Below are 26,908 nucleotides of genomic sequence, written 5' to 3'. Positions count from 1 at the left end.
GCCCTTCCATCTCATATAGAGCAAGTGAACAGCAAACCTGGTTTTAAAACAAATAAAGCAACACATCAAGACAGAACGCCTTTCCCCCATGTGACCTCATTTTTGTGTGTATGTACTGACATGTATGTGTAACTAATAGATGCGTGCACACACACGCACTGTAACACACACACGCAAACATTACTATTCTTTTAGTCATTTTTTATGTAAGTCTGAAATGTTTATGTCAATGTTTTAAATGTATGTGAGTTGTCTTTAATGTATTTCTCGTTTCGTGTTGGACCCCAGAAAGACTAGCGGTCACCATTGGCGTCGACTTATTTGGATCCTAATTTAAAAAATCTGAATAAAGAAACCCGTTTGTCTCTTAGACAGCTAGCTGACTGTTGGAAATTTCTGCTGTCTATATATTCCCAGGTTCAATGTATTTTGAAGTATGTTACATCTTGCCATCATATACATTTATCTCTTTGATTTTTCCTCAGATCGAAAAATGATCTATCCACAGCGATTTTAAAGCAGAAGACCAGGCCCAACCGGTTGGTTGTGGATGAATCTCTCAATGAGGACAACAGTGTGGTTTCTCTGTCTCAGGTGAGGCATTGGTGGTGTGAATGAATGGGGCAGGGACATTTTAATGAACCCCTTGCCTGCACTGAGTACTACAATATTATTTCACCAGTAACTCACTCATTCATGTTGTGCAGGCTGTATTACAGTTATATTCCCTGTTCAAGGTTCTATACTATATCAGTAGGATTCCGTGTCTGACTAATTCCTCTTTCCTGCCCCACCCTAGGCAAAGATGGATGAGTTGCAGTTGTTCAGGGGAGACACAGTGCTGATGAAAGGAAAGAAGAGACGGGAGACGGTATGCATCGTGCTCTCTGACGACACCTGCGCCGACGAGAAGGTCCGCATGAACAGAGTGGTCCGCAACAACCTGAGAGTCCGCCTGGGAGATGTAGAACTGGAGAACTTTGGCATCAGTGAAGTATGATGTGGGGAACCAGATCGCTGCTCCTTCATACTGTACAGTAAAGCCATGGCATAATTAGTTCCTTTTGTGATCACACAGTATTCAGCCCTGCCCAGATGTGAAGTACGGGAAACGGATCCATGTTCTGCCCATCGATGACACTGTAGAGGGGATCACAGGGAACCTGTTTGAGGTCTACCTCAAGCCCTACTTCCTGGAGGCCTACAGGCCCATCAGGAAAGGTAACTGATTCAGAGGATAACATGGGGTGTTTTCAGTAGGCACCAAATGGGAGAAAATGTTTAACCTGTCTAAGACCGTTCCGCTAGCTGAACCCCCCTGCAACAGCCAGTGAAAGTGCAGGGCGCCAAATTCAAAACAACAAAAATCTCATAGTTAAAATTCCTCAAGCATAACAAGTATTTTACACCATTTTAAAGATACAATTCTCGTTAATCCAGCCACAGTGTCGGATTTCAAAAAGGATTTACAGCGAAAGCACCACAAACAATTATGTTAGGTCACCACCAAGCCACAGAAAAACACAGCCATTTTTCCAGCCAAAGAGCGGAGTCACAAAAAGCAGAAATAAAGAAAATTATTCACTAACCTTTGATCTTCATCAGATGACACTCATAGGACTTCATGTTACACAATACATGTATGTTTTGTTTGATAAAGTTAATATTTATACAAAGAAATCTGAGTTTACATTGGCGTGTTACGTTCAGTAGTTCTAAAACATGCGGTGATTGTGCAGAGAGCCACATCAAATTACAGAAATATTCATAATAAACATTGATACAACTATTATACATGGAACTTTAGATAAACTTCTCCTTAATGCCACCGCTGTGTCAGATTTCAAAAACCTTTACGGAGAAAGCAAACCATGCAATAATCTGAGTACAGCCTTTAGACAACAAAGCAGCCAAAAAGATACCTGCCATATTGGGTAGTCAACATTTACTCAGAAATATTTTAAATATTCACTTACCTTTGATCTTCATCAGAATGCACTCCCAGGAATCCCAGTTCCACCATAAATGTTTGATTTGTTCGATAATATCCATCAGTTATGTCCAAATATCTTCTTTTGTTAGGGCGCTTGGTAAACAAATCCAAAAGCGCGTTCAGGTCGCGCCGAACGTCGGAAGAAAAGTTAAAGTTACGTTACAGCCCGTAGAAACATGCCAAACTAAGTATTGAATCAATCTTTAGGATGTTTTTAACAGAAAACTTAATTCATGTTCCAACCGGACAATTCCTTTGTCTGTACAAATGAAGTGGAACGTAGCTACCTTTCACGTGAGCGCGCCAGACCGAGGCTGTGGCACTCTGCCAGACCACTCACTCAAAGACCTCTTATGAGCCCCTCCTTTAGAGTGGAATCTTCAAAACAGTTTGTAAATACTGTTGACATCTAGTGGAAGCCTTGGGAAGTGAAACACAACTAATATCCCACTATCTTCAATGGGGACTGAGTTGAAAAACTACAAACCTCAGATTCCCCACTTCCTGGTTGGATTTTTTTCTCAGGTTTTTGCCTGCCATATTAATTATGTTATACTCGGACATCATTGAAACAGTTTTAGAAACTTCAGAGTGTTTTCTATCCAAATCAAATTGATTTATATAGCCCTTCGTACATCAGCTGATATCTCAAAGTGCTGTACAGAAACCCAGCCTAAAACCCCAAACAGCAAGCAATGCAGGTGTAGAAGCACAGTGGCTAGGAAAAACTCCCTAGAAAGGCCAAAACCTAGGAAAAAACCTAGAGAGGAACCAGGCTATGAGGGGTGGCCAGTCCTCTTCTGGCTGTGCCGGGTGGAGATTATAACAGAACATGGCCAAGATGTTCAAATGTTCATAAATGACCAGCATGGTCAAATAATAATGATCACAGTAGTTGTCGAGGGTGCAGCAAGTCAGCACCTCAGGAGTAAATGTCAGTTGGCTTTTCATAGCCGATCATTAAGAGTATCTCTACCGCTCCTGCTGTCTCTAGAGAGTTGAAAACAGCAGGTCTGGGACAGGTAGCACGTCCGGTGAACAGGTCAGGATTCCATAGCCGCAGGCAGAACAGTTGAAACTGGAGCAGCAGCACAGCCAGGTGGACTGGGGACAGCAAGAAGTCATCATGCCAGGTAGTCCTGAGGCATGGTCCTAGGGCTCAGGTCCTCCGAGAGAGAGAAAGAGAGAATTAGAGAGAGCATACTTAAATTCACACAGGACACCGGATAAGACAGAAGTACTCCAGATATTACAAACTGACCCTAGCCCCCCGACACACATAAACTGCTGCAGCATAAATACTGGAGACAGGATGGGTCAGGAGACACTGTGGCCCGATAATACCCCCGGACAGGGCCAAACAGGAATATAACCCCACCCACTTTGCCGAAGCACAGCCCCCACACCACTAGAGGGATATCTTCAACCACCAACTTACCATCCTGAGACAAGGCCAAGTATAGCCCACAAAGATCTCCGCCACTGCACAACCCAAGGGGGGGCTCCAACCCAGACAGGAAGATCACATCAGTGACTCAACCCACTCAAGTGACGCACCCCTCCTAGGGACAGCATGAAAGAGCACCAGTAAGCCAGTGACTCAGCCCCTGTAATAGGGTTAGAGGCAGAGAATCCCAGTCGAAAGAGGGGAACTAGCCAGGCAGAGACAGCAAGGGCGGTTCGTTGCTCCAGCGCCTTTCCGTTCACCTTCACACTCCTGGGCCAGACTACACTCAATCATATGACCCACTGAAGAGCTGAGTCTTCAGTAAATACTTAAAGGTTGAGACCGAGTCTGCGTCTCTCACATGGGTAGGCAGACCATTCCATAAAAATGGAGCTCTATAGTAGAAAGCCCTGCCTCCAGCTGTTTGCTTAGAAATTAGGACAATTAGGAGGCCTGCGTCTTGTGACCGTAGTGTACGTGTAGGTATGTACGGCAGGACCAAATCAGAGAGATCGGTAGGAGCAAGCCCATGTAATGCTTTGTAGGTTAGCAGTAAAACCTTGAAATCAGCCCTTGCCTTGTCAGGAAGCCAGTGTAGGGAGGCTAGCACTGGAGTAATATGATCACATTTTTTGGTTCTAGTCAGGATTCTAGCAGCCTTATTTAGCACTAACTGAAGTTTATTTAGTGCTTTATCCGGGTAGCCGGAAAGTAGAGCATTGCAGTAGTCTAACCTAGAAGTAACAAAAGCATGGATTCATTTTTCTGCATCATTTTTAGACAAAGTTTCTGAATTTTGCAATGTTACGTAGATGGAAAAAAGCTGTCCTTGAAACAGTCATGATATGTTCGTTAAAAGAGAGATCAGGGTCCAGAGTAACGCAGAGGTCCTTCAAAGTTTTATTTGAGATGACTGTACAACTGTTACGCACGCCTCTATGAAGAGGGAACGCAACACCCTGCTACAACTAAACTCTCTGTGAAGTGAAAAAGGTATGGACTGTAGGTGCGAGTAAGAATGACAACAGACAGAATGTGGTACCGTTTACAAGGACTTTATTCCTTTACACGGTAATATGGGGAAAAAGGGCTGGACGGAACCAAAGCAAAGAAAGTAAATCTCAAAGCCCCCCCTCTCCTATCTTACCTGCCTAAACACTTTTACCTAATTTAGCACCACCTGGTGCCCTAACCAAAATACAGGGGGTGGTCCGCCCATGTCTTACCTAGTGTGCCTAGACAGTGAATATACTACGGGTATATGTATGCCCGCGGGCCTCTTGCCTAAGCACTCCCAAGGTGCCTTCCCCTTTCCCCCTGGGAACAAATGAAACAGGATATTAAACAATTTCACAAACTAACAAAGGACATCAAATAAGCTCTACCTGAGCAACAAACTCACAAAACATACCAACAACCAACTCCCAGCAAAAATCTCGCTCAGCAATCCCTACCTACAAATCTCTCTATCACAATCAATCGCTCTGCAATGACCTCCCAGCAAATCTCTAGCAAATCCCCTATGCAATGACCTCCCAGCAAAAATCTCTCCCAGTAATCCCTACCTCCAAAATCTCTCTCTCCTGAACAGAACACTGGCTTTTATATAGCTTCAGAATGAATGTAACTGGAGACAGCTGTGTCTTGACGAGGGGGCGGGGTCAGCTCTCCAATTAGCCCTGGAGTCGACCAATCAGCTGCTTGAGGGATTTCAGGAAGCCATTTCCTGAAATAAAACACATGCAAATACACAAACTACAACACATAAACTGGGGAACGTAACAACAACCATTAAGATTAATTGTCAGATTCAACAGAAAATCTCTTTGTTTCTTGGGGCCTAGAACAAGCATCTCTGTTTTGTCCGAGTTTAAAAGTAGAACGTTTGCAGCCATCCACTTCCTTATGTCTGAAACACAGGCTTCTAGCGAGGGCAATTTTGGGGCTTCACCATGTTTTATTGAAATGTACAGCTGTGTGTCATTCGCATAGCAGTGAAAGTTAACATTATGTTTTCGAATGAGATCCCCAAGAGGTAAAATATATAGTGAAAACAATAGTGGTCCTAAAACGGAACCTTGAGGAACACTGAAATGTACAGTTGATTTGTCAAAGAACAAAGCATTCACAGAGACAAACTGATATCTTTCCGACAGATAAGATCTAAACCAGGCCAGAACTTGTCCGTGTAGACCAATCTCTCCAAAAGAATGTGGTGATCGATGGTATCAAAAGCAGCACTAAGGTCTAGGAGCTTTTACGGCTGAGTAGCAGGCAGCTTAATTTGGGCACGTTTTTATCCAAGCTACCCAATACTGCCCCCTACCCCAAAGAAGTTAAGGTACTTCCTCCACCTGACGTTCTTCTGTGTTATGGTTATGATCAAAAACATGTTGCAACGGAAATCTAAAGTGTTTCTTATTGGACAAGTCCAGGTCGTCCATACCTGTTTCGGTCTGTTTTCATCCGTTTAGTGTGTAACGAACTTGAAGCTATGTCTTTGCCAGCAGACTATAACTTTGAAAAAAATTAAAAGGTCAAGCTAAGGTCAGGGTCTTGGGGACCTTGTTTAATGTGAAGTCTCTGTTGTTTTGTAGGGGACATTTTCCTGGTGAGGGGAGGCATGCGTGCGGTGGAGTTCAAGGTAGTGGAGACGGATCCCAACCCCTACTGCATCGTGGCCCCAGACACTGTCGTCCACTGTGAGGGCGAGCCCATCAAACGAGAGGTAGGGGCTACATCCAGGCTTCGGTTGGAACTTGTGCATGAGAGCAGGTTGACTTTAAAGCTGTAGTTTTCAGAGATGTGATTTTTCTCGATCATTCAGGAATTCCAGATTTTCTGATCATAGAAAGCATACGAAGAAATAGTTATCTGTAGCCTTTCCCTCTGCTTTTCTATGCTTTAACAACCACGTATCTCTGTGTTCAGGATGAGGAGGAGTCTCTGAATGAGGTTGGCTATGATGACATTGGGGGTGTGAGGAAGCAGCTGGCCCAGATTAAGGAGATGGTGGAGCTGCCCCTGAGACACCCAGCACTGTTCAAGGCCATCGGCGTCAAGGTGAACTAAATACACCACCTCTCATTAGGCTTGGGCAGTATACCGTATACTGGGGTATTTGGAAATAACCAAGGGATGTTTTTTTCAATACCGTTCAAACAATTTATTTTAAGTTTTTCAATACATTTGCATATTTTTTGCTATTTTGAGAGTAAATACCTGCAGTCAACTTGTGCAATATGTCATCTTCATTGACGAGCTGGACGCCATTGCACCAAAAAGAGAGAAGGTGGGCTCACGTCTTCTGATACAGTTTCCTTCCCATCCTCTATATAGGTGTTCTTCCTTCCTACTCCGGAGTCATGTTATTAGGGAGAAAAGTTTGAGTGAAACAGGAAGATACGTTTTTGAACATTGTCCCCTACTGAACGTGACTCTGGAAGCCCACAGGGTGTGTAGGCATTTTTTGTAGCCCAGCACAACAAAAGCCTGCATGCCCGGTGGGTCTCAAGGAACAGGATTGAATGGCACTGCAGTAATTCCTTGCACATATGCTGACCATCATGACGCTTGCTGCCTACAGTTTTCTTTGTCTGATTTTTCAACATTTTGTTACGTTACAGCCCTATTCTAAAATTGATTCAATTCATTGTTTTCCTCATCAATCTACATACAATACCCCAAAATGACACAGAAAAAACAGTTTTTTTTAAATGTTTGTAACTTTATAAAATATATATAATACCTTAAGTATTCAGACCCTTTGCTATGAGACTCAATTGAGCTCAGGTGTATCTAGGGATAGGTAGCGAAACCCGGTATTAAACGGGCCCCGGGGATAAATTATGAAAGACAGTAGAATCAATAAGCTCCGACGTTATCGGTTCTGCTTTTGGTACTGGAGAAATTAAGAAAATACATTTCCTATTTATTATTGCTACATAAACGTTATCTTGCACATTTTATCTCACCAACCGTTTCTAATTTGCAATAAGAATAAGACATTTGTCTATGATGCATTTTCACTATTCCCAATCCAGAAGATATAGCTCTCTCGTGCAGAGCCTGTCTCTCTCATGCTACAGCACACACACAAGAAAGACCATGCTCTTAATTAGTGACAATGGCGGAGAGAGCTAAACGTTCAAAAGTGTGGTTACACTTCACCAGAGTCAATGCCACAGGTGCAACAATACTTTTGCTCGTGTTCCCGCCCTTACAAGCAATCTGTCCAAACATCTATCGAAAGTGCATAATGTACAGGCAGAGAAATGCACAGTTTTCGACTGCCTAGCTCGTTGTTCGTCTCTTGTTGCCCGATCTACGTTAGGTATGTATGCTAGCAGCCTAGAGCCCACACATGGAGTTAACTAAATTATGCGAACATGGGTTCATGATCAAAAGTACCCATTAGCCAGCTGATTGTTTAGCTATGGGTGCGTCCATAAATTCAACCACCCATATAAAGATTTTGCAACTTTTTTGTTAAAGTTGCAGCTACAATGAACCAACCCACTCCCTCTAATACCGCTGGTCCAAGCCAAAGACAAGCCCAAAGCCCCTTCACGCTGGCAGCTAGTGGGAGGATGACTGAGGAGAGGGTGAATGAGTTCCATCTAGCTGTGACCAAGTTCATAGTGAAAGGCCTACACACCCCTTTGCAACAGTGGAGTTCAAGGACTTTAGGTAACGGTCTGTCAGTATACAGTTGAAGTCGGAAGTTTACATACACTTAGGTTGGAGTCATTAAAACTTTTTCAACCACCACAAATTTCTTGTTAACAAACTATAGTTTTGGCAAGTCGGTCAGGACATCTACTTTCTACTGGAATTGTGATACAGTGAATTATAAGTAAAATCATCTGTCTGTAAACAATTGTTGGAAATATTACGTGTGTCATACACGTAATATTTCCAACAATTGTTTACAGACAGATGATTTTACTTATAATTCACTGTATCACAATTCCAGTGGGTCAGAAGTTTACATACACTAAGTTGACTGTGCCTTTAAACAGCTTGGAAAATTCCAGAAAATGTCATGGCTTTAGAAGCTTCTCATAGGCTAATTGACATCATTTGAGTCAATTGGAGGTGTACCTGTGGATGTATTTCAAGGCCTACCTTCAAACTCAGTGCTTCTTTGCTTGACATCATGGGAAAATCAACAGAAATCAGCAAGTCCTCAGGAAAAAAATTGCGAAAAGTGCAAATCAATCCCAGAACAACAGCAAAGGACCTTGTGAAGATGCTGGAGGAAACAGGTAAAAAAGTATCTATATACACAGTAAAACAAGTCCTATATTGACATAACCTGAAAGGCCGCTCAGCAAGGAAGAAGCTACTGCTCCAAAATCTCCATAAAAAAGCCAGACTACGGTTTGCAACTGCACATGGGGACAAAGATGAAACTTTTTGGAGAAATGTCCTCTGGTATGATGAAACAAAAGTAGAACTGTTTGACCATAATGGCCATTGTTATGTTTGGAGTAAAAAGGGGGAGGCTTGCAAGCCGAAGATCACCATCCCAACCTTGAAGCACGGGGGTGGCAGCATCATGTTGTGGGGGTGCTTTGCTGCAGGAGGGACTGGTGCACTTCACAAAACAGATTGCATCGTGAAGAATTTAAAATTATGTGGATATATTGAAGCAACATCTCAAGTTAAAGCTTGGTCGCAAATGGGTCTTCCAAATGGACATGACCCCAAGCATACCAAAGTTTTTCAAAATGTCTTAAGGACAACAAAGTCGAGGTATTGGAGTGGTCATCACAAAGCCCTGACCTCAATCATACAGAAAATTTGTGGACAGAACTGAAAAGTGTGTGTGAGCAAGGAGGCCTACAAACCTGACTCTGTTACACCAGCTGTGTCAGGAGGAATGGGCCAAAATTCACCCAACTTATTGTTTGAAGCTTGTGGAAGGCTACCTGAAACATTTGGCCCAAGTTAGACAATTTAAAGGCAGTACTGCCAAATACTAATTGAGTGTATGTAAACTTCTGACCCACTGAGAATGTGATTAAAGAAATACAATTCTCTACTATTATTCTGATGTTTCACATTCAAATAACGTGGTGATCCTAACTAACCCAATATGTAATTTTTGTTTAAAAGTTTAAATGTATTTGGCTAAGGTGTATGTAAACTTCTGACTTAAACTGTATATTGAGTTGTATTCATTTTTAGGATAGTGTAGTATAGTAGTAGTAAGGGTTGTATGTTAGTCCCGTCACTCCACAATACACAACACAAAAAATGCAATAATGATAGGTAGATGGGCAAGGAACTCAACCCCAAATATACCCCTCCCTCCAGGAGTTACCTCAGTGACACATTCATTCCTGCCTGGTATGGTGTAGAAAAGGCCAATGTGATCACTGAGCTGAAGGATGTGCCAAAGCTGGCCATCACATCAGACAGGTGGACCAGCCTCTGTCAGGACCACTATCTCACTGTTACAGTTTACTGCACAAGCCAGGGCAGTGTAAAACAGAAAGTCCTACACACCAGTGTACAAATCGCGAAATGGTGAAAACACGTTTGGAACAGACCTATATTGCAGCTATTACCAAGAAAGGCAATTGCATACTGTAAGCCTGCCCAACAAATGACAGCAATAGGTTAATGCTATTTATTTTACAACAGGCCTTAAACTAAATACGGAGTGCACAATTTAAAAAAAGACAGTTCCAACTTAATTTAGCCAACACAAAAATTTTAACAAAATGTAACTTTTTGCATAGGCTATTTAAAGGACAGGTTTAGATGATTAAATAGGCCTACAATAATAATGAATAAACAATTGATAATAAATACTAAATAAATAAATGGTAGAAAGTTGCATCAAACTTGAAAAGTGAATGGCAAACCGTCCATTTGGCCTCACCCAACGTTCTTCTCATCTTTGTCCTCTACAATATTAAAACTCGTTCCAGAGGAAATTCCCCTTGTTAGCTTGTTTTCACAATACTCTTTCTTCTTTAACTTTTTGTTTTACTTCAATGAATAAGGACTCCATCTTCGCAATCAACAGTAGCCAGGCCCAGGCTCCTTTTTCCTTTTCTTTTCTCACTCCCAGCAGGGGCACATGAGGTGAGCAACCATAACCAGTTTCAGCTGGACATAAGCTATATGTTTTATTGAGTTTCAATTGACTGACACTGATAACAAGCTTGCGCCGTTCTCATCACACAAACACTAAATTAACAGAGGACAGGTCTAATCGGGTCCAGTCGGTAAATACATTTTAATTACACATTACCCGTGGCAATTATATCATACCCAAACCAGATCAGATATAAAAGTCTGAATTGACCTCCGAATTCCGGGGCTGTTGCATCCGTGAAGACCTCTAGTTTAGGGCAAACACAACACATCACTGAGTACTGCATTATGTTATGGGTATGCTTGTCATCGGTAAGGACTAGGGAGGTTTTTAGGAAAAAAATACACGGAATAGAGCTAAGCACAGGCAAAATCCTAGAGGAAAGCCTGGTTCAGTCTGCTTTCCAAAAGACACTGGGAGACAAATGCACCTTTCAGCAGGACAATAACCTAAAACACAAGGCCATATATGCACTGGAGTTGCTTACCAAGACCACATTGAATGTTCCTGAGTGGCCTAGTTAGTTTTAACTTAAATCGGCTTGAAAATATATGGCAAGTCTTGAAAATGTCTGTCTAGCACTGATCAACAACCAACTAGACAGATCTAGAAGAATTGTTTAAAGAATAATGTACAATCTAGGTGTACAAAGCACTTAGACTCACAGTTATAATCGCTGCCAAAGGTGATTCTAAAATGTATTGACTCAGGGTTGTGAATACTTATGTATATTATATTTCATTTTCAATAATTGTGCAAGAATGTCTAAAAACGTGGTCACTTTGTCATTATGGTTTATGGTTTAATATGTTTTTAAATCCATTTTTAATTTAGGCTGTAACAACAATGTGGAATAAGTGAAGGGGTATGAATACTTTCTGAAGGTACTGTATTTCAGGAACCTTTCTGAATGGAAATGGAAGCTGATTCCGACCCAAGTTAAGCGCACGTAAATGGGACGTAATTCCCTTACTGCACTTTTCCCTTTATGCGCATTCTGATCTTTAACTTAAGCATGAGAATAGCGTGCAATTATTTGGGGGTGGAGATCAAATAAATAAAGGTGTGGAGGAGGTGTCTACAGACTCCGCATTCTGACCTTGACTTATTTCCACCACCTTTATGCGTGAAGAAAACATGAGTAAGGTGGAAGTGGAAAAAGCATCTACTTAATTTTTTTCAGATAGAAATAACAATAAGATCTATCGATAAGATGAGTAATCCGTTTTGGTTAAGGAAACTGTAAATATAAATTACACTTTTTTAGATATATTTGACCTTAATCTATTTACACCATAATATGGCAGAAATGGAAGCATATCAACTTTCCCACAGTAAAGTTTATGAAATGCTGTGCCATTGTGCAGAATTGTTATTGTACAACCTTTTTAATTTGCAGGGATGGGCGCACTCGTATGTCTTAATAGACTACCCCAAATTTCTCTTTCCTATTTCTATCATGTTACTTATTAGCCACTATCAGTATCGACCATCAGTAGGCCAAATAACAACACATATTGAACTGCCAATTTACTGTTAGTTCCCTTCAGTTGGTATAGCCTACATTATCATTCCATTTAATTACATTGTTTCGTTTAACTTAATTTGCTTCCTCTGTAAACGCAGTCATGGCCATGTGGTTGTTGCTGAGGGTCATTAGTAACATTTGATGATATATATATATATATATATAAATACATGTAGACTAATTAAATCGTAATGGAGTGGCGCGCGGACCAAGCCGTAACAGTTTGACCCCAACTCGTGGCGTAATAATTGGCTGTGTCATCACAAAGTTCCATGGTTAATGCAGGCAATAGATGAGGGTGTAGCCTACTATTATTGTACACTAGTCTCCCTAATTATAATTCTATATACACTAATCTTCCAACATTACCTTGGGTTGAAGAACTGAATGTGGCAATTTTCAGAATGAATCAAACCTCAGTTTTCTTTCTTTTGTGGATAAAGGCTCACCTGTTTTTTATGATTCGTAAACCCTTTTTTTTATCTACCAAATTGATGTTGAAACCGAGACAAATATGCATATATTTAGATGGCTTTCTTTAATTGGTCCTTAATATTCTGAACCCGTTTTCTCAATCAATTTTATTGAGTTGACTAAAAGGTACACCGTATTTAAAGGGATGTCTTAAGATAAATGTACTGAAAACCCTATTGAATGAAAACTGTTGGCCAGCAAGGAGGGTTTTCAGCAGTTGAATTACATTTATTCAGTGCGCACAAGGGAAACCACCCATGCGAATCGCGTTAAGCACCTTCACAAGGTAAGTCTGAATACCAACTACTGAGAAGTGAGTAGGAAAGGCCTAGGTTCACTTTGGCCGCCTATAATATATAGCCTAATATATAGGCGGGGAGTTTAAATGTGATGTGATTACTTTGGCTAAATTAATACATTTTTGCACCGATGCATTGCAAATGTAGAAAACAGGCAGAGAAATAAATACATTTGTTCATTCACACAACGATCCCACAGATCCGTCAGTAGCAGTGAGCGGCCTGTCACTGGCATTGTTCCAGATAACAATTTATACTGAACAAAGTGTTGATCCCAGAATTATCCATATGCACAAAAATCTTATTTCTCAGTGTTGTGCACAAATTTGTTTACATCCCTCTTAGTGAAATGTTTTCCTTTGCTAAGATAATCCATTCACCTGAGGTGTGGTATATCAAGAAGCTGATTAAACCGCATGGCCATTACACAGGTGTACCTTGTGCTGGGAACAATAGGTAATTCTAATACGTGTAGTTTTCACATAACATAATGCCACACATGTTTTGAGGGAGCGTGCAATTACCATACTGACTGCAGTAATGTCCAACAGAGCTGTTGCCAGAGAATTGAATATTAATTTCTCTACAATAAATCACCTCCAATGTCATTTTAGAGAATTTGGCAGTATGGCCGACCGGCCTTCTAACCGCAGACCACGTGTAACCACGCCAGCCCAGGACCTCCGCATCCGGCTTCTTCACTTGTGGGATAGTCTGAGACCAGCCACCCGAACAGCTGATGAAACCAAAGAGTATTTCTATCTGTAATAAAGCCCTTTTAGAGGGTAGAAACTCATTCTTTGGCTGGGCCTGGCTCCCCAGTGGGTGGACATGGCTGCGCTCCTGCCCAGTCATATGAAATCCATAATTTAGGGCCTAATTAATTATTTTGTTCAGTGTATATTGATCAACAGCTTATTTTCGCATGCAAAAAGACACAAATCGAACCTGTTCCGAATAAGTAATTGACGGATTGCAGCAGGACGGTATTTTGCAATTGGCGTGAACGGCATTGTCGTGAGAAAGGGACTTTAGGGTCAACCGAGAATGTCATTAACCTTTTTATGTTGTCCTGTGCAGACACACGGTGAGGTGGAGAGGCGCATTGTGTCCCAGCTCCTCACACTCATGGATGGCCTAAAGCAGCGCGCTCACGTCATCGTCATGGCAGCCACCAACAGGCCCAACAGCATTGACCCCGCCCTGAGGAGATTTGGTACGATCCCTCCTCAATGTACTTGTAGACCTAGAATGTAACAGTTCAGTTCTGAGTTTGTCGGAGGCCTCTTATATTTGATATACCATATTTGATGAATATCTTCATCCAATGTTGATTTCTTTGTCATTACTAGCTATGAATCAGCAGGGTTGATGTTAATAAAGAAATAAAATGAAATGGAATCTATTTATATGCTGGTTAGTGAGACTGACCTTCACTGTGTGACATCGCTCCTCAGGGCGTTTTGACAGGGAGGTGGACATCGGCATCCCTGATGCCACAGGCAGACTGGAGATCCTCCAGATACACACCAAGAACATGAAACTGTCTGACGACGTGGACCTCGAGCAGGTGTGTGTATAGTACTACTGTCATTTACAGAGTGAGGTTGTCAATGAAACTCACCATCACCATTTTGTGTGTGCGCAAGGTGGAATTAAAAGTTGTGAGTGGGTTAACTCACTGCCATATTGATTCTGTGTCTGTATCAACACTGTATGTGTGACCATGTCTATCTGTGTCCTCCAGGTTGCCAATCAGACTCATGGCCATGTGGGTGCTGACCTGGCCGCTCTGTGCTCTGAAGCCGCCCTGCAGGCCATCAGGAAGAAGATGGATCTCATCGACCTGGAGGACGAAACCATCGACGCCGAGGTCATGAGCTCCCTGGCTGTCACCATGGATGACTTCAGAGTAAGGAACTGGATTATTTTCTCCTTTAACACACACACACCACTCAAAGTAGCTTAGCACAGAGCACTTTATTCACCTTTGTTTTTCGTCACTATGTAAATCTGCAGCATCCAGCAATTGTATTTTTTCTAATGGTCTGAGGACAGCACTTAATGCTTAAGTTATCTCCCCAAAACGTGACCAGTAACCATTAAGCATTAGAACCAGTTGTATCAGAGAATCTCTTAACCAGCAGGACTAACCGATTTGTATGCGTGTTGTGTTTCAGGGGGCTCTAAGCCAGAGCAACCCTTCAGCCCTGAGAGAGACGGTGGTTGAGGTGCCCAACATCAGCTGGGAGGACATCGGAGGTCTGGAGGACGTCAAGAGGGAACTCCAGGAGCTTGTACAGGTAAGCCTTGTTATAGTCATGGGTACATTACTGTTAAGATTTAGCTTTATATGCCATTAAAAAAAAATGTATCAATAGAGTGTGAAGAGTACAGTTAATTTCTCTGGTCTGTTTTGCTTGTCTGTAGTGGGTCTTGATTAACCTTCATGGTCTGCGCTTCTCTTCAGTACCCAGTGGAGCACCCAGACAAGTTCTTGAAGTTCGGCATGACCCCGTCCAAGGGCGTGCTGTTCTACGGGCCCCCAGGTTGTGGTAAGACCCTGCTGGCCAAAGCTATCGCCAACGAGTGCCAGGCCAACTTCATCTCCATCAAAGGTCCTGAGCTGCTCACCATGTGGTTTGGAGAGTCCGAGGCCAACGTCCGCGAGATCTTCGACAAGGTAAGGCTAAACCGATTTATCATGGCTTTCAGATCCCTCTAACCTCATATTTACATGTATTTAAAATGTTTTTTTTTAAATGTTTTTATTGATTGCATGGTATTTCATTGTTGTGTTACACATGCACAAAGATGGTTAGTAAATGTGAAACCTGGGAGGTGTTTATTAGGCATAAACAGAAGAAAACTACTGAAACGGGAGGGACCAACCTTAACCTCCTAAACCCTCTTGTGTTCCAGGCTCGCCAGGCCGCCCCCTGCGTGCTTTTCTTTGACGAGCTGGACTCCATCGCCAAGGCACGTGGCGGCAACGTGGGTGATGGTGGCGGAGCGGCCGACCGTGTCATCAACCAGATCCTGACAGAAATGGACGGCATGTCCAGCAAGAAGAACGTCTTCATCATCGGTGCCACCAACAGGTCAGCCCTCTTAACCGCTCATTCTGCTACAATGTTATTCTCACTAATTGAGTTTTTAACACTAGAACCGCTGGGCCTTGAGGGACCCCCCCCTCCCCCTTTAAGCTTATGAGCAGTCATTCAGACTGCAACATCAAACAATGTACAGTGGGGCAAAAAAAGTATTTAGTCAGCCACCAATTGTGCAAGTTCTCCTACTTAAAAAGATGAGGCCTGTAATTTTCATCATAGGTACACTTCAACTATGACAGACAAAATGAGAGAAAAAAAATATCCAGAAAATCACATTGTAGGATTTTTTATGAATTTATTTGCAAATTATGGTGGAAAATAAGTATTTGGTCAATAACAAAAGTTTATCTCAATACTTTGTTATATACCCTTTTTTGGCAATGACAGAGGTCAAATGTTTTCTGTAAGTCTTCACAAGATTGTCATACACTGTTGTTGGTATTTTGGCCCATTCCTCCATGCAGATCTCCTCTAGAGTAGTGATGTTTTGGGGCTGTTGCTGGGCAACACGGACTTTCAACTCCCTCCAAAGATTTTCTATGGGGTTGAGATCTGGAGACTGGCTAGGCCACTCCAGGACCTTGAAATGCTTCTTACGAAGCCACTCCTTCGTTGCCCGGGTGGTGTGTTTGGGATCATTGTCATGCTGAAAGACCCAGCCACGACCCATCTTCAATGCCCTTGCTGATGGAAGGAGGTTTTCACTCAAAAGCTCACGATACATGGCCCCATTCATTCTTTCCTTTACACGGATCAGTCGTCCTGGTCCCTTTGCAGAAAAACAGCCCCAAAGCATGATGTTTCCATCCCCAAAGCATGATGGCTTCACAGGTAGGTATGGTGTTCTTTGGATGCAACTCAGCATTCTTTGTCCTCCAAACACGACGAGTTGAGTTTTTACCAAAAAGTTATATTTTGCTTTCATCTGACCATATGACATTCTCCCAATCTTCTTCTGGATAATCCAAATGCTCTCTAGCAAACTTCAGACGGGCCTGGACATGTACTGACTTAAGCAGGGGGACACGTCTGTCATTGCAGGATTTGAGTCCCTGGCGGCGTAGTGCGTTACTGATGGTAGGCTTTGTTACTTTGGTCCCAGCTCTCTGCAGGTCATTTTTTTAATTTTTTAATTTCACCTTTATTTAACCAGGTAGGCTAGTTGAGAACAACTTCTCATTTGCAACTGCGACCTGGCCAAGATAAAGCATAGCAGTGTGAACAGACAACACAGAGTTACACATGGAGTAAACAATTAACAAGTCAATAACACAGTAGGGAAAAAAAGTCTATATACATTGTGTGCAAAATGCATGCGGCGGTAGGCAAATAATTACAATTTTGCAGTTTAACACTGGAGTGATAAATGATCAGATGGTCATGTACAGGTAGAGATATTGGTGTGCAAAAGAGAAGAAAAGTAAATAAATATAAACAGAATGGGGATGAGGTAGGTAAAATTGGGTGGGCTATTTACCGATAGACTATGTACAGCTGCAACGATCGGTTAGCTGCTCAGATAGCAGATGTTTGAAGTTGGTGAGGGAGATAAAAGTCTCCAACTTCAGCGATTTTTGCAATTCGTTCCAGTCACAGGCAGCAGAGAACTGGAACGAAAGGCGGCCAAATGAGGTGTTGGCTTTAGGGATGATCAGTGAGATACACCTGCTGGAGCGCGTGCTACGGTGGGTGCTGCCATCGTGACCAGTGAACTGAGATAAGGCGGAGCTTTACCTAGCATGGACTTGCAGATGACCTGGAGCCAGTGGGCCTGGCGACGAATATGTAGCGAGGGCCAGCCGACTAGAGCATACAGGTCGCAGTGGTGGGTGGTATAAGGTGCTTTAGTAACAAAACGGATGGCACTGTGATAAACTGCATCCAGTTTGCTGAGTAGAGTATTGGAAGCTATTTTGTAGATGACATCGCCGTAGTCGAGGATCGGTAGGATAGTCAGTTTTACTAGGGTAAGTTTGGCGGCGTGAGTGAAGGAGGCTTTGTTGCCGACTCTAGATTTGATTTTAGATTGGAGAATGCTTGATATGAGTCTGGAAGGAGAGTTTACAGTCTAGCCAGACACCTAGGTACTTATAGATGTCCACATATTCTAGGTCGGAACCATCCAGGGTGGTGATGCTAGTCGGGCGTGCGGGTGCAGGCAGTGAACAGTTGAAAAGCATGCATTTGGTTTTACTAGCGTTTAAGAGCAGTTGGAGGCCACTCATTCACTAGGTCATTCACTAGGTCCCCCCGTGTGGTTCTGGGATTTTTTCTCACCGTTCTTGTGATCATTTTGACCCCACGGGGTGAGATTTTGCGTGGAGCCCCAGATTGAGGGAGATTATCAGTGGTCTTGTATGTCTTCCATTTCCTAATAATTGCTCCCACAGTTGATTTCTTCAAACCAAGCTGCTTACCTATTGCAGATTCAGTCTTCCCAGCCTGGTGCTGGTCTACAATTTTGTTTCTGGTGTCCTTTGACAGCTCTTTGGTCTTGGCCATAGTGGAGTTTGGAGTGTGACTGCTTGAGGTTGTGGACAGGTGTCTTTTATACGGATAACAAGTTCAAACAGGTGCCATTAATACAGGTAACAAGTGGAGGACAGAGGAGCCTCTTAAAGAAGTTGTTACAGATCTGTGAGAGCCAGAAATCTTGCTTGTTTGTAGGTGACCAAATACTTATTTTCCACCATAATTTATTTAACAAGGTAGGCAAGTTGAGAACAAGTTCTCATTTACAATTGCGACCTGGCCAAGATAAAGCAAAGCAGTTCGACACATACAACGACACAGAGTTACACATGGAGTAAAACGAACATACAGTCAATAATACAGTATAAACAAGTCTATATACGATGTGAGCAAATGAGGTGAGATAAGGGAGGTAAAGGCAAAAAAAAGGCCATGGTGGCAAAGTAAATACAATATAGCAAGTAAAACACTGGAATGGTAGATTTGCAGTGGAAGATTGTGCAAATTAGAAATACAAATAATGGGGTGCAAAGGAGCAAAATAAATAAAATAAATACAGTAGGGAAAGAGGTAGTTGTTTGGGCTAAATTATAGGTGGGTTATGTACAGGTGCAGTAATCTGTACAGGTGCACTGCTGGAGCGTGTGCTACAGGTGGGAGATGCTATGGTGACCAGCGAGCTGACATAAGGGGGGACTTGACCTATCAGGGTCTTGTAGATGACATGGAGCCAGTGGGTTTGGCGAAGAGTATGAAGCGAGGGCCAGCCAACGAGAGCGTACAGGTCGCAATGGTGGGTAGTATATGGGGCTTTGGTGACAAAACAGATTGCACTGTGATAGACTGCATCCAATTTGTTGAGTAGGGTATTAGAGGCTATTTTGTAAATGACATCGCCGAAGTCGAGGATTGGTAGGATGGTCAGTTTTACAAGGGTATGTTTGGCAGCATGAGTGAAGGATGCTTTGTTGCGAAATAGGAAGCCAATTCTAGATTTAACTTTGGATTCGAGATGTTTGATGTGGGTCTGGAAGGAGAGTTTACAGTCTAACCAGACACCTAGGTATTTGTAGTTGTCCACGTATTCTAAGTCAGAGCCGTCCAGAGTAGTGATGTTGGGCAGGTGCAGGCAGCGATCGGTTGAAGAGCATGCATTTAGTTTTACTTGTATTTAAGAGCAATTGGAGGCCACGGAAGGAGAGTTGTATAGCATTGAAGCTTGCCTGGAGGGTTGTTAACAGTGTCCAAAGAAGGGCCAGAAGTATACAGAATGGTGTCTGCGTAGAGGTGGATCAGAGACTCACCAGCAGCAAGAGCGACATCATTGATGTATACAGAGAAGAGAGTCGGTCCAAGAATTGAACCCTGTGGCACCCCCATAGAGACCGCCAGAGGTCCGGACAGCAGACCCTCCGATTTGACACACTGAACTCTATCGGAGAAGTAGTTGGTGAACCAGGCGAGGCAATCATTTGAGAAACCAAGGCTGTCGAGTCTGCCGATGAGGATGTGGTGATTGACAGAGTCAAAAGCCTTGGCCAGATCAATGAATACGGCTGCACAGTAATGTTTCTTATCGATGGCGGTTAAGATATCGTTTAGGACCTTGAGCGTGGCTGAGGTGCACCCATGACCAGCTCAGAAGCCAGATTGCATAGCAGAGAAGGATGGTGAGATTCGAAATGGTCGGTAATCTGTTTGTTGACTTGGCTTTCGAAAACCTTAGAAAGGCAGGGTAGGATAGATATAGGTCTGTAGCAGTTTGGGCCAAGAGTGTCCCCCCATTTGAAGAGGGGGATGACCGCAGCTGCCTTCCAATCTTTGGGAATCTCAGACGACACGAAAGAGAGGTTGAACAGGCTAGTAATAGGGGTGGCAACAATTTCGGCAGATAATTTTAGAAAGAAAGGGTCCAGATTGTCTAGCCCGACTGATTTGTAGGGGTCCAGATTTTGCAGCTCTTTCAGAACATCAGCTGACTGGATTTGGGAGAAGGAGAAATGGGGAAGGCTTGGGCAAGTTGCTGTGGGGGGGTGCAGTGCTGTTGACCAGGGTAGGAGTAGCCAGGTGGAAAGCATGGCCAGCCGTAGAAAAATGCTTATTGAAATTCTCAATTATGGTGGATTATCAGTGGTGACAGTGTTTCCTATCTTCAGTGCAGTGGGCAGCTGGGAGGAGGTGTTCTTATTCTCCATGGACTTTAGTGTCCCAGAACTTTTTTGAGTTAGTGTTGCAGGAAGCAAATTTCTGCTTGAAAAAGCTAGCCTTGGCTTTTCTAACTGCCTGTGTATAATGGTTTCTAGCTTCCCTGAACAGCTGCATATCACGGGGGCTGTTCAATGCTAATGCAGAACGCCATAGGATGTTTTTGTGTTGGTTAAGGGCAGTCAGGTCTGGGGAGAACCAAGGGCTATATCTGTTCCTGGTTCTAAATTTCTTGATTGGGGCATGCTTATTTAAGATGGTTAGGAAGGCATTTAAAAAAAATACCCAGGCATCCTCTACTGACGGGATGAGATCAATATCCTTCCAGGATACCCCGGCCAGGTCGATTAGAAAGGCCTGCTCGCTGAAGTGTTTCAGTTTGACAGTGGAGGTCATTTGACCGCTGACCCATTACGGATGCAGGCCGTAGCAGTGATAGCTGAGATCTTGGTTGAAGACAGCAGAGGTGTATTTAGAGGGAAAGTTGGTTAGGATGATATCTATGAGGGTGCCTGTGTTTAAGGCTTTGGGGAGGTACCTGGTAGGTTCATTGATCATTTGTGTGAGATTGAGGGCATCAAGCTTAGATTGTAGGGTGGCTTGGGTGTTAAGCATGTTCCAGTTTAGGTCGCCTAGCAGCACGAGCTCTGAAAATAGATGGGGGGCAATCAGTTCACATATGGTGTCCAGAGCACAGCTGGGGGCAGAGGGTGGTCTATAGCAGGCGGCAACGGTGAGAGACTTGTTTTTAGAGAGGTGGATTTTTAAAAGTAGAAGTTCAAATTGTTTGGGTACAGACCTGGATAGTAGGACAGAACTCTGCAGGCTATCCTTGCAGTAGATTGCAACACAGCCCCCTGTTGGCAGTTCTATCTTGTCTGAAAATGTTGTAGTTCGGGATGAAAATTTCAGAATTTTTGGTGGTCTTCCTAAGCCAGGATTTAGACACAGCTAGAACATCCGGGTTGGCAGAGTGTGCTAAAGCAGTGAATAGAACAAACTTAGGGAGGAGGCTTCTAATGTTAACATGCATGAAACCAAGGCTATTACGGTTACAGAAGTCATCAAAAGAGAGCGCCTGCGGAATAGGAGTGGAGCTAGGCACTGCAGGGCCTGGATTCACCTCTACATTGCCAGAGGAACAGAGGAGGAGTAGGATAAGGGTACTGCTAAAAGCAATAAGAATTGGTCGTCTAGAACATCTGGAACAGAGAGTAAAAGGAGGTTTCTGGGGGCGATAAAATAGCTTCAAGGTATAATGTACAGACAAAGGTATGGTAGGATGTGAATACAGTGGAGGTAAACCTAGGTATTGAGTGATGAAGAGAGAGATATTGTCTCTAGAAACATCATTGAAACCAGGAGATGTCATCGCATGTGTGGGAGGTGGAACTAATAGGTTGGATAAGGTATAGTGAGCAGGACTAGAGGCTCTACAGTGAAATAAGCCAATAAACACTAACCAGAACAGCAATGGACAAGGCATATTGACATTAAGGAGAGGCATGCTTAGTCGAGTGATCAAAAGGGTCCAGTGAGTAGAGAGGTTGGTTGGGGTCACGGCGATTTAGACAGCTAGCCGGGCCATCGGTAGCAAGCTAGCATAGGATGGAGGTCTGTTATTAGCCACCTCGTGCGTTTCCGTCGGTAGGATTAGTGGTGTTCCGTGTGGTGGAGGGGATGAATCCAAATCACACAAAAAACAACAACAATAGATATAGTTATATAGAGGCCCAAGAAAAAGTAAAATAAATAAATTGTCCGATAGGTCTATTCAGATGGCAGCCGATAAGACAGCTAACGGTTAGTGGACCGCAGATGGGCGTTCTGTTTACTTCGCGACAGAGGAGCCAGCCGGATAACTCCTTCGGGTAGATAACGTCGGTAGTCCAGTTGTGAAGGCCCGGTGGGGCTCCGCGTTGGCAGTAAAACGGGTCCGGATAGGTGATTGCAGCCCAGAAGTGATTGATGGAACTCTTCGAGATCACTCTGTCATGCTGATTGAGTTTGAATAACAGACTGGAAGCTTCTAAAGGAAGGTGGTGCTTGGAATCATTGTTCTTCCTCTGTCAACCATGGTTACCTGCAAGGAAACACGTGCCGTCATCATTGCTTTGCACAAAAAGGGCTTCACAGGCAAGGATATTGCTGCCAGTAAGATTGCACCTAAATCAACCATTTATCGGATCATCAAGAACTTTAATTGTTGTTAATTGTTGTGAAAAAGGCTTCAGGGTGCCCAAGAAAGTCCAGCAAGTGCCAGGACCGTCTCCTAAAGTTGATGCAGCTGCAGGATTGGGGCCCCACCAGTACAGAGCTTGCTCAGGAATGGCAGCAGGCAGGTGTGAGTGCATCTGCACGCACAGTGAGGCGAAGACTTTAGGATATTGTGCAAAAGGTATAGGGATTGGACTGCTGAGGACTGGGGTAAAGTCATTTTCTCTGATGAATGCCCTTTCCGATTGTTTGGGGCATCTGGAAAAAGCTTGTCCGGAGAAGACAAGGTGAGCGCTACCATCAGTCCTGTGTCATGCCAACAGCAAAGCATCCTGAGACCATTAATGTGTGGGTTTGCTTCTCAGCCAAGGGAGTGGGCTCACTCACAATTTTGCCTAAGAACATAGCCATGAATAAAGAATGATACCAACACATCCTCCGAGAGCAACTTTTCCCAACCATCCAGGAACAGTTTGGTGACGAAAAATGCCTTTTCTAGCATGATGGAGCACCTTGCCATAAGGCAAAAGTGATAACTAAGTGGCTCGGAGAACAAAACATTGATATTTTGGGTCCATGGCCAGGAAACTCCCCAGACCTTAATCCCATTGAGAACTTGTGGTCAATCCTCAGAGGCGGGTAGACAAACAAAAAAACACAAATTCTGACAAACTTCAAGCATTGATTATGCAAGAATGGGCTGCCATCAGGGTAAAAAAAAAAACACGCCCTGTTAAGAACTCTTTTTTTTATTTTTTTCAATATTTTTTATATATATTGACTAGTCTGTGGCCCAGAAGTTAATTGACAGCATGCCAGGGCGGATTGCAGAGGTCTTGAAAAAGAAGGGTCAATACTGCAAATATTGACTCTTTGCATTAACTTCATGTAATTGTCAAAAGCCTTTGACACTTATGAAATGCTTGTAATTATACTTCGGTATTCCATAGTAACATCTGACAAAAATATCTAAAGACACTGAGGCAGCAGACTTTGAAAATTTTGGCCACGACTGTACATAAGTTGCAAATACATAAGTTGGAGCATGTCCAAGTCACATAAACAACCATAGCTGGTGAGTGCGTTGCTGATCTATTTTCTTTGCTTGAAATGTAGGTCCTGCTCTCTGTGATGACATTTTGTGCTGATTATCGTCCTGTGGCATTGTCAGCGGCTTGTTCTATCCAAATGGGGCAGTCCTTTCCTCTCTCCTGTCTCACCGTATCATTTGTTGGTGGCGAGGGCAGGAGCCCAAGCGCAAAAAAAGACAGAACGGTGAACACTGACCACCACCGTTCTGTCTTTTTTTGTGCTTGGGCCTTGGAGGTGTAGGTTCAGGTTACATTTGGTTGACTGATATAGGGTATATAGCATTTTGAGATAATTAGAATAGATCAAATCAATAGAATGGCCCGCCCTGTTCTTCATTCACAATTGGTGATTACATAATTATGCAACGGTGTGGCTGAAATAGTGTCCACATACTTTTTGTAACCTAGTGGTTAGTGGTAAGAGCGTTGGACTAGTAACCGAAAGGTTGCAAGATCGAATCCCCGAGCTGACAAGGTAAAAATCTGTTGTTCTGCCCCTGAACAAGGCAGTTAACCCACTGTTCTTAGGCCGTCATTGAAAATAAGAATTTGTTTTTAACTGACTTACCTAGATAAATAATGGTAAAATAAAAATATATATAGTGTATTTAATCTGTTGTGTGAAAATGGGTGATTATCAACTGTTGGGAGAAGGAGTAGAGCAGGACTTTTTTTAAATATATATATTTTTTTACTGTCGGGAGGAGGATTGGAAACGTCTCATAATGTCATTTTTCTCCTAAAACCGATTATAACTCCAGTTCTTTTTGTGATATTAAGATCCTAACGTTGATATAGACTTATTTAGGAAAAGTCAATAAAAATTAATGAGCAGTCCAAATGACTGCTTTAGCGGTTCTAGTGTTAAAAACACATTTCTAGCATTGTGGTTGATGCTAGAAGCAATTTTTTGTTTAAAAAAATTATGAAGGTTTTACTTGCAATTATCATATGTTGTAGTCTCCCCTACCTTAGTTGAATGCACTTAGATCTGAGGTGTACAATGGTTTGTGTAGAAATGTAGGCTAAGTTTAATGACTAAACTGTGTGCTGTACCAGGCCTGATATCATCGACCCGGCCATCCTGAGGCCCGGAAGACTGGACCAGCTCACCTACATCCCCCTGCCAGATGAGAAGTCCCGCATCAACATCCTAAACGCCAACCTCAGGAAGTCACCCATCGCCAAGGCAAGCATCTATGTGTATTTGGCCATGCGCTGACATTGTGCTGACTGAACTGTTTCTCCAACCTCAGTCAGCATGTTCTGATTTGAGGGGTGGGGTTAGGGCTTATCGAATGTCTTTATTCCAGGCTGTAATGGGTATTGATTGTTTGTGGAAAAGTTGTTGATATGGAAATTGCTGTGTGTGGGGAAACATCAGTGTTTTATAATCCCATTACTGTTTTGATCTTTGTCTGGAAGTGGTTTTATCGCTCCCTCCACCCCTGTCTGATTATAGGATGTGGACTTGGATTTCCTGGCCAAGATGACCAATGGTTTCTCTGGCGCTGACCTGACAGAGATCTGCCAGAGGGCCTGTAAGATGGCCATCAGGGAGTCCATTGAGAATGAGATCAGGAGGGAGAGAGAGCGTCAGACCAACCCCTTAGCCATGGTGAGTTTAGTCACGACTGCATCTTTAATTATTCAATGACATGGTCTAGTCCAGGGGTCCGCGAAAATATAAAGTGATTTTTATCCCCACAATGTTTTTATGAATTTCACTAGCAACCGCAAAATTAAAACATTTTGAATTGCATATCTACAGTAGAAACAAGGAGAATATCATCCTTCTAATAAGGTCCAGTAGTGGTGCGTGGTTAAAATTAATGGGGAAGACAAGCCCCCCAAAAAAGCCATATTACATCCTGTGTTGTGATAATTCCGTTGTTTGCACTAAAACCTGTTAGTACATATGCCTTGAAACTTTGATATATGGGCCTAAGGCCGAGACAATAAGCAGACACAGTGGCAGAATAAATTCAACCACACCTTTCTTTCATCACAAAACCGGAGAGCAACCTCCTAGCCAATGAAGTCCACAAAGCATTTTGCATGTGTAACAAACAGTTGCATGACCTACAGCACGGTCAAGTAAGTTAATGTTTCTGACATTTTCAGACTTCTAAACAACTATTGATTTAGAATCATGGACAATTGCTGTAAGCTGCAAAGAAAACAGGCGTTGCCTCCACTATTCCAGCAACATTTCAACTTCAACATTCCAACATCATCAAATCACCCAAAAACAATTGTCCAATCAACGTAAGTTAAATATGTCTGTTAATGGTTCTGATTGCTCTCTGTGTGCAAGTAGAAAAAAACATGTCGACTTACCATACTTGTAGAGAATATTGAACTTTCAGGCCAGGGACACAATGTATGAATTTATGGCTGGATCAGAATAATCTTTACAATCATTGGCCAGAGGGGAGAATGAAGTAAAACCACAAGTCCAAATCCCTATTTCCATCCATGGCTAATTTAGGAAAGGGACAATTTAACAATACAACCAGATGCAACAATTTACGTTTTCTGTCAATGACAGTTTGCTTTTAATGTGATTGGTGTAAAGCCAAATCCAAACTGGCTTCCCTTGACACTTTTTTTCAGTTGTAAATTATTATTATTATTTGATGCGCCAGGACCATTTCACTGTTCAGCTCACTGCTGATTGGCTATTTTATACTTTTTTTAATCAAGGGAGGCTAAATGCTTGCTGGCTTCCATTGCATTCAATGCAACAATGTCATACTCTTTTTGACCAGACCGAATAAGACTGAGGGGCACTGTTTCACTCGCACGAATGCTTTCTCCGGTGAGATACATTCAGCCTCTTGTGAATTGATGGAAAGTTCTGAAAGTATTCAGACCCCTTTTTCCACATTTTGTTACCTTTGTTATTGCATTATTCTATTATTACATTATTCTAAAAGTTATTTAAAAAAAAATGTT

At 42.7% G+C, this 26,908-nt stretch overlaps 1 pseudogene; it reads left to right on the top strand.

Annotated features, from left to right (window-relative positions):
* The first annotated feature begins 799 nt into the window (after positions 1-799).
* LOC139388259 (transitional endoplasmic reticulum ATPase-like) overlaps positions 800-26,908 on the top strand; it is a 31,512-nt pseudogene continuing 5,403 nt past the window's right edge.

The sequence above is a fragment of the Oncorhynchus clarkii genome, chromosome 29 (assembly GCF_045791955.1).
Source record: "Oncorhynchus clarkii lewisi isolate Uvic-CL-2024 chromosome 29, UVic_Ocla_1.0, whole genome shotgun sequence".
NCBI lineage: Eukaryota > Metazoa > Chordata > Actinopteri > Salmoniformes > Salmonidae > Oncorhynchus > Oncorhynchus clarkii.
Note: the sequence above shows the minus strand (reverse complement) of the source record. Positions and strands in the feature narration are given on the sequence as shown.